Source organism: Haemaphysalis longicornis, unplaced genomic scaffold, assembly GCF_048455015.1.
Source record: "Haemaphysalis longicornis isolate Haplotype H1 unplaced genomic scaffold, Haemaphysalis longicornis Haplotype H1 scaffold_8, whole genome shotgun sequence".
In the NCBI taxonomy this organism is placed as follows: domain Eukaryota; kingdom Metazoa; phylum Arthropoda; class Arachnida; order Ixodida; family Ixodidae; genus Haemaphysalis; species Haemaphysalis longicornis.
In genome coordinates this window covers 168096816-168106150 of record NW_027526445.1, presented here as the reverse complement: position 1 = coordinate 168106150, position 9335 = coordinate 168096816, and the positions used below count along the sequence as shown (strand labels likewise).

The 9335-nt window shown below is 43.3% G+C and overlaps 1 long non-coding RNA gene across 1 annotated transcript; it reads right to left on the bottom strand.

Moving 5' to 3' along the window:
- Positions 1-8137: 8137 nt before the first annotated feature.
- On the bottom strand, positions 8138-8899 carry LOC144149148 (uncharacterized). Its single transcript, XR_013318200.1, has 3 exons — positions 8861-8899; positions 8608-8690; positions 8138-8376 (listed from the first exon to the last, which is right to left on the bottom strand). It is a non-coding gene; the product is annotated as an uncharacterized LOC144149148 (long non-coding RNA).
- Positions 8900-9335: the final 436 nt, after the last annotated feature.

Sequence of the window (9335 nt, the reverse complement as noted above, 5' to 3'; positions counted from 1 at the left end):
AAACGAAGCAAGCTGCACAGAACTAGCTCAACTGCTCCTGCCTGAGGGGAGCAGGGCTTTATAACCCTCAACTCGTGGACAAATTTCTGTGCAATGCAGTAACAACTACAGAGCCGAACGACACTGTTTTGCTGCGCAGCTGGACGCAGTCCAACAAAAATATGTTGGTGGGCATAATCTAAGCAATTTAAAAACAGTGCTTATTTTTTAGCCTTCAATAGATATTGCCAATAAAGTGATAGAGTATGTAAAACAGAGCATTAAATGTAGATTTTTGGGCTTCTTGTTTGCCGTGTTTGCCACTGGCATCGCATAGGTTCTGGTCAGGAGAAAAAAAACAGTGTTCTTTTTGACAGCAGCTTTCTTCCCATACAGCAGCTCGAAACTTTCTTCGCCCCACTGAATTTACTTGAGAACAATAAGCTGTCAAAACAAACGAAGCAAGTGGCCTGCAAAATGTGGGCCCAAGTGACATTGACGCAACTGGGACTCTCCATCATTTTTGCATTTCATTCGGTTAGCCGAATGAGCCTGGCGTAAGCTGGCGTAAGTGAGCCTACGGTCGCATGTCTCAAGACGAAGGTCTTGAAAACGGCTTCGTTTGGCAACTGGAAGACCACTTGAAGTTGTGTAATGACAAGAGTGCAGCGGTATGACAGTTTCACCTTCAACGCACTCAACACAATCCAATTGAGATTTTACTTCGTGCCATAGTGGGTGCGTGCTGCTCTTTCGTTATACCATGCCTGTACTATTCAAGCACGTTGCATGTATGTGGTACTGCCCAGTTTCAGCCCCAGAAGAGTTAACATATCAGAGAATGCCTTCAAAACTACATATAATTCAAGTTAACTCATTGATGGTACAGAGCTGGACGCTACCATCCGTACAGTAAATGATTAAGTAGCTCCGAGTTCTCCAGTAAAAGCATTGGCTTGTATTGAGAAACAAATGGGGTGTAGGGGAGGAGATGCCAATATGCCTGCATCAGTGAGCGTGGTTCAGTGCATTAAACTACGGATCTCATACAAGGAAATGATCTGTAGCAAATGCATATCTGTTATGCCAGAACTGAACTCAAAACCAATTTATCAGTCAATACATTGGCGCACTAACACAAAGAAGTTTGCTCTCCCCTGTAGCCTCCTTTCCATTGGCACAGAAAGTTGTCCCCCAGTACTGTAGTCTGCACAAAGGATCCAGACACTGTACTGCACAGGCTAGGACTTTGGTGGCAATGATCTCTGGCACATAACTAGTAGGAAACTGTTTTAATGGCCCCCTAAGAAATACCAGGGGACCACAGGGGCAATTACGTGATTATGAAGATGAAGGTTGCAGCCAATATAGTACCATGCAACTGCTGTTTTTTCTTTGAGTGTGAATGGAAGCTTTTTGCGCGTTTTTCTCTCCCCACCCCCACAAGCTTACACGGTTGAGCAATCTTTTAAAAGGTGCAAGCCCTGTTCTTGCAAATAGCATGACACTGATTCAAGCTGGCAGCTAATGAAGGCAAGAAAAAGTCATTCTAAACATTAAAGCTGCTATGAAGGAGTGCTCACCATTGGAATATAAGCTCATTTTGCTTGTATGTGGTACATGTGAAATTTATATTGAATAAACCAATGCACCAAACCGAAGTGCTCATTTACCAACTTTACTATATTAAATGAGCTATAAAAACTGCAGAATTGCTATTTTACCAAAGCTTCCTTTTTTGGCCCAGTCAGAGTGGTGTCAAACCTCTTCAGGGACTCGTAGTCCCTGAAAGGGGATCTGGGCATTGCTGGTTTCTTTGAAGGCTGGTGTCTTCTAGACATCCTCTCTGTGAGCGACATAAGCAGCTCCCCGTGCTGCTGTTGCACCATGCGTAGCAAGGTCAGCCTGGTCAGCACTTGGTACTGGAATTCTGGGAAAAAAAAGTACAATGTGCGGCCGAGAACCATTTTGCAACATGCATATGCAGTTAACAGAAAAATTAAAGAAAAATATCAAAGCTTCTAAAAAAGTTAAGCTCAAACTAGTTTGGTCCCTACTACACAGCAGACCTGACATGCCATTTTGTTCTCTTTCCATTACATTTATAATATTCGCACACTCACACGTGAGAAATGTAATGTGCATCAGAGTGCTCAGCCAAAATGGAAACCGAAACAAGAACCACAACCTGGTATTTTTTCCACAAGCCAACCAGCATTTGAACCAGTATTTTTTTATCAAGCTAAACCTGAAACGGAATTTAACCGGCAAACAAAGGTTACTGGATAAACGGCATGGTTCAACCATCCATTGTTCATATTTTCCAGACAATTTCATTTGAACTTTTCACTTTTACCTGCCATAAAATTCGCAATCCACCATCACTTTGTCCCCTCGAATCACGCACAACATTGCTATCAAAGCCCTATTTCTGATCACAACATAAGGAAAAGGACGCGCACCAATACTGCGATGGCAAGTTGCTGCTGAGCAAGGCTGTGCAAAGAAAATACAATCTACGCTCTTACTGCAGATCCGGCAAACACGGAATTCAGTTACAACAGACCATTTCTGTTGCTTATTAGGTCCCCATGCATTCTTAATTGAATCTACTCCACCCATAACGGACCAGATTATTGGCTACAATGGATTAAATTTCGGACGAAAATTCTTTTGATGGAATGTTAATAGTGCACTTTCACAGTGCTGGTTCCCGATATCCTTTCCCTTTGTGTATTTTGGTGAGAAAATTACATCTGACAACACTGTCAATGCAGAATGGGTCATTGCCGCCGCCAAGCTCAGCCTGTGCCAGTGACCATTTTTTTTTGTGCGACTGACGGCATGAGTGGCTAGGGTAGCTGACATCGCCAGAAGTACATCGCCAGAAGTACAGGCTTGTCTAAGCAGACGGTCCACTTGACCAGAACAAGGCCACTGCCGATAAACGCGACTCCAGTGAGATCGAACAACAGCGCTATCGAATACACAAATTGGTGCGCCCGTAGTCGAGTCTGCCCTCTTCACAGTCTTTTTATGTAATAAAGAACTCGAGTTTAGTGAGGTTCAGTCTATATTATTCACATGCATGCATCGTTCCTGTTCCGTTCGGTGAAAAAGTTAAGAAATGCCTCAAGTAGGGCGTTGGTTCCCATATCTGCCAGTGGTTGTGCCCAGTCCAACCGGTCTAACTTTTCATTTCCCAGCTGTTTTTCATCATACTATTTCAGACTTATATTTCATCAGACTGATTTTTATATCTGGTTCATAATTGCTCCTAGTTAAATTCTTGCGTTATTGGCTCAGCTTACCATGTGTTTTTACACACTTGACCGCATGCGCTAGGCCAAGTGCCGGTGCTAAGCTTTGGGAATGGTGTTTAGATGATTCTTTGCCCTCGCACGAACACTGTGCAGAGGTGCTGCAGGCGTGTAGAAAGAACAGTGTCTGTACTATGCATATGCAATATCGGTTAAAGTAGCCACTTTTGCGCTCATATAATATAAACCCCCCCCCCCCACTTGCCCCGTCAAATACTGCATACTTTGGCTACAGCGGACTCTTTTCCCGGATTAAGGGAGTCCGTTGTAACGGCCGTTGACTGTAGTCAATACTTAACTATTTGGCAGAGCTTACAGGCAGCCCAACCATTACAAGAGAAATGAATACCACCAGGGTACCGACTAAGCAGAAACTTCAAAATAGCAGCAAAATCAGACATCAGGATTCCTTCAGCTTTGGAAAGAGCATTTTTGTGGCTTGACTGTAACAGCGGCAATAAACCATGCCTCACAATGTCACTGCTAGTCATTTCTGCCAAGTCCATTTCAAAACATTTTGACTGCATCATAAAGTCACAAAGAAGCAGTATCACTGCATATCCAGTGATACTGCTCCCTTGTGACTAATACTAAGCTTCAAAAATAACTTTTTGTGAACTAGAAGTAAAAAAGAAGCCCATGGCCATTCAGCAATGTGAGCAAAGGTGTCACACAGTACTACCCACATTAACGGGATGTTTTCACATAGAATGTGCCTAAAGACGTACTAACACATCACAACGAAAAGAATATTTGCCCGTAAAAAGTTTTCTTGATTGAATATAGACTTCTTAGTAGTCATTAAAAATTCAAACCACTCACTTAAAGTCAAAGCAAGTGGTAGCTATCAAGGAAATGAGGGGGCCAGAAGCCACTAGGGTATTAACTAACAGTCCAACAGAATAACCGATGAAATGGGACACCACTCTTGTACTAAAAAAACATTGAGTGTTTAGTGATATGTTTAAACATGATACTCACAACATTTGTATCTTGAAGGACATTTGCTCCTTATACATGAATGTGCTTTTACATTTTTTACGTACCCTCTGGCGACAACAGCTTTCTCTTCAACTTTTTGGGGCTCAGAGACCTGCGCCGTTCTGCACCTGCAAAAGCCCGATTTTTTAGAATACATCCTACAGTAGCACTTCAATTTGTGGGTTAGTAAATTATTAAATTGGGGCTTTTTTTGAGAGATTGAGATGTCAAGACTGTATTTACTTTCAGCCTGTAAACAAGGCACATCTGTATGACTGCACTGGCAGTAGTGCTGGCCTCACAATACTGTTCGCACTGACCAACCCCTTAATCGAGTAAATGTTTATCCACAAATAATGCCAGGGACAGCTATACATCCAAACTTTGCTGCATAATGCAGCACACATTAGCAGCGTTACGCATTGCAGCAACTCTGGCAAGATGGTGCACGTAATGTAGCAGCACTCATATATATTTTTGGAAAGCAAACAAAATGAATCCCCATTTCTGCTGCAACTCGATTTTTCTTGGACTAATACATATTCAAGCTGGCCCTCCAACGTACTGTTTCAGGCATTGTTCATATATTCAATATATTCCCAAGAAAAGTGGCAGCCTTTTTACCCCAAATTACCCACTGTGCGCTATTGTGCAACTTACATGCCCAATTAATTAGTATCACCGGGAGCAATCTGACAGAGGGAAAAAAGGAAAAAAAAAGTCACAACAGCTCAACCTTACGGGTACATTACCCAAAACTATGACTGCATGTCCCAATTGAGAAAGGCTTAAAGCACATGTGAAGTTGAGCCTCATACACAGTCATTACCTAAGACATATTAGATAATTACTTTTGTGCCAAAATCCGCAGGCACTTTGATCCTTCTACGACACTTTATCAGATCCATCTCATATGATTTCAGACTAACTGTATGTGACAAACTTCAAGGGTCTATACTTTTACAGATCCCCAGCAGTTGGTAAAGTCTAGTGCTTGTGAGAACAAACCTATTATAATTATAATTACCTAAGCCACTTTACTTTGGCATGTTTCACGGCTAAAGCTCCATTTTGCTAGGTATACCAATCCAAAAAGGCCTCACTGAGCCAATCTGACATACACTCAGTGAAGGCCAAACCAGTGCACGTGGTTGTGGAATGAGTGTCCCATTGCTCGTTTGTTCCAAAGGGTTGGGCGCACAGGGGGATAGGTGAAGAGCAAGTGCATGGGCCATCACAAAATGAAACAAAGAGGACATCGTTTCATCAAAGTTCACTGTAATTTTTGCCTTGCCTGTACAGAGTGTTTTCTCGTGCGGTGCAACTGTGTGCATATTCACTGCCCACTTTCGGTGCAAGAATGGAGCTTGTGCTCTAGTGAAAAGTTTGTTTAAAAGCATCGAATTACAGCAAATTTCATTTTTGCTTCCCCGTTCACCGGGCCATAGATGCCTTTGGAATTTTCTCTGCAAGTGTCAGCATGCAAAACAGACCACGACACCCATAGCCGTTTACCTGCAAAAGCAATCAAGCTGCCCTATACTGTGAACACTTAGGAATGGCAATTACATAGGCCTCTTCAGCAGAGCACTTTCACTGCACCCACTACACAAAACTGTTATGAACAGGCATCTTTTATATGGTGAATTTTCTAAAAATAAAATGCTGTGTCTATAGGGTAATGTCATCTATACAACACTGTTTGGTACTAATTACAAAATCTGGAGCTCGAGATAACACGTATACAGTACACAAGAGAAAATCTAGTAGTGCCCATTGTCATGGGACACATGTTGGGGGGAGGGGGGGGGGAATATAGTGACGGATTGGCTGCATCCATGCAATGGCAATCAAACAAGATGAACACGAAAATTGGCTTTGGAGGCTGGCCATAAGAGATGACGAGGGAGTGCTGAAAGATGAGATGATGGATGCTCAAGACAAGAAAGAAACGACTGCACTTACTCAAGGCTGCCAGTGTAGTTCCCCGTCCGGTAACTATAAATACCTCCATTGTGACATTTCCCCCAAAACAATTATGTTTGCCAGGTTTGTGTATTAGCTGCTATTACCTTCTTCATCACGATCAGCACCAGTGTCTGTCATTTCTGCACTGGCATCGAACACTGAAATCAGAGGAATAAAATATGAAAGGCCAAATGATAGCACTCCTTATTACACCAAGCATTTTTTTTTTCAGGTCAAGTGAAAAGCGCTATGGCTGCCTCTGAATGTAATAAAAGGGACAAGTGAGTGCAGTTTATGACTGCTAAAAAAGGTGAAAAGCTCAATATAGATAATTCCTTCAAGCTGCTACGAGTATGCTGCATACAAATCGCACCCAACCACAGCCAACCAAGGTGGGGCTGAGGAATCAATAATTGGTTCACTGAAAAGATTGCTTCGCTGAGATAAGTCCCACCCGAGGTAACGTACTTTGCTCAAATAATTTATGTAATAGAAAACACAATGCATGCAGCTCAACTACTACTTTGTCGCACTAGAGCTAAGGCGCATTAAGGTCCCCTTGAGCGGTGGCCGAGACTGACAAAACTAAGCGCGAATAGAACAAAAATTATAATCTCGCAGAACAAGCTATTTCGACTTCATATTTAGAGCATACCATTTTTACAGCAGTAAAAATGGTGGGATTACGAGAGTTACAACTACAACGTAACCATGCATGCTGTTGCATCTGATGGAGGTACATCATCGGCCTGCGCAATGAACCCCACTGCAAACTGTGCAGATTGTTCTGACACAACACCAGCCCATCGCAATAAGCAACACTGCCACTTTTGTGACCCTGTATATGCGAATCACACCTCATGAAACGAATGCTAGGAACCAGAACTACAGCTGCCATATTTGCTAGCGCAATGAACCCACTTTATTCCCATAAATTCGGCATGAATTTGGGGTGGTGAGTCTATTGCGAAAAAATTGCAACAGATTTTGAAAGGTTGAAATTTCATACAATAAAGTTTCTAAGAGAAGCCCTGTTCAGAGCCTTACCATTTTGGTAAAAACCCATAGGTGATTATGCAATAAAATTTCTTTTTTATTCCCATCATGCTGTGGGCCCCTACTCGCCATGCAGCTGTCCTCCTCACTGAAGTCGCTTGTGGCTTCACATCCGTTGTCAGCCCACACCGGACTGTTTTCGGTAAGATCACGACACTTAAAAACTTCTCTTCCCACTCTGGGAATGTGCATGAAACACGGCGATCCCTTGATTATGCAATAAAATTTCTTTTTTATTCCCATCATGCTAGTGGGCCCCTACTCGCCATGCAGCTGTCCTCCTCACTGAAGTCGCTTGTGGCTTCACATCCGTTGTCAGCCCACACCGGACTGTTTTCGGTAAGATCACGACACTTAAAAACTTCTCTTCCCACTCTGGGAATGTTCCCTTCTTTGGGCCCATGAAACACGGCGATCCCTGTTCACTGCCCAAAAACCTCCTGTTTTCGCACGTAGCGTACAAGCACTGGGTCTACACTGAAGTGCCGCCCAGCTGCGCGGTTTCCATATGCATCAACGCACGTCCCATCACCTTCAGTTTAAAAACTGGCTGTGTAGCTGCAGAATAGGAAACTTAAGGTTATCGCTTCAACAATCACTAGCGCTGTTTCAAGGTTCTCCTCAAAGCACTTCAAAATTGGTTTAATTGTTTTAAGTGTCTATTCTAATGAGACTGCTGGAACAAAGTAAGGTTGGCTCATATTGTATCAATGCAAGCTCACCTATCTCTGAGCTTTGCTCGGAAACTGCAGTGGATGACCCATCTGCGAGGGACAGAAAGGGTTTTAGTTGCATACACCACATGAAAAAAATCAAATTTTTACTACCTTCACTGCTTTCTTGTGTTAAGCGTTGAATGCCTGAAAGAAAATGAATGAGGGTAATGTGTGTGGAGTGTTGTGCACTTAGCTCCATATTTACTGGCTGTGGCAAAAGAGGTGCCTGCTGTGGCAGAAGAGGTGCCTGCTGTGGCAGAAGAGGTGCCTGCTGCTGGGAAGCTCGGAGGAGGTGGAGGTGGCGGAGGTGGCACAGTTTGAGGGGCTCCACTTTCATACCGAGCAGGCCTTGATGTCTAGAACAGGCAACGCACAAGGTGGGGTTGTATTTAGAGTCACAAAACCACACAAGCTACTCCATACATGCAAGATATTCTTCATTCTAGTACCATATCAACTGCCAGTTTACATAATTCAGCTTGGTTAGCACTCTCTAGTTGTTCCATCTCTAGTTGTTCCATCTATGTCTAATGTTCCTTCAAGTGGCTGCAATAATAGGCTATAATAGGCCATTCACTGTTTATTACCTTTCGTCTCTCGGTGTCCTCGCTCTCTAGATCGGACGTAAACTGGGCCACCTCCAGCTTCCTCCGGGCATCATCGTAGTTAGCTGGAGCAAAGAACAGCCCGACACACGTTGGTAAGCAAGCTCGGTGAGACAATGGTGACTACCTGAATAAATATATTTACTGTACTGAGACTGAAGATATATTTCAACAGAGTGGTCATTTAAACAATATGACTTCATTATAACAATGTTTATTGCAGTTTAAGACTTACTGTATGTGCCCTTAATAGCAGCATTAAACCTCTTCCAGCGCTTTACTGGCGAGCGGCCCTTCCTGGCAAACGCCGATTTGTTGCCAGGGCCCGGTGACCAAAAGCACTTCTTGTTTGAGGTAAGCCATTTGTCGGGCACCACCTCGACTGTCTGCTCATCCACAAACTCGACGATGTGGTACTTCATCTGTAAAACATGAACAAATTTTAGTGTTTAATTTGATACAACAGCATGCTCCCACTTCAATATAGTTACATCAACAATGCTTATGAAGCAGTGCATAATGTTGATTGATTGTAGAGTTTAACGCGCCCACGCAGCGCAGGCGATGAGGCGCACCGTAGTGGAGGGCTCCGGATTAATTTTGACCACCTGGGGATCTTTAACGTGCTCCAAAATCTTGTACACATGAGCATTTTTGCTTTTCGCCTCCATCAGAAGAGCGGACACCGCGGCCGGTAATAGAACCCGCGC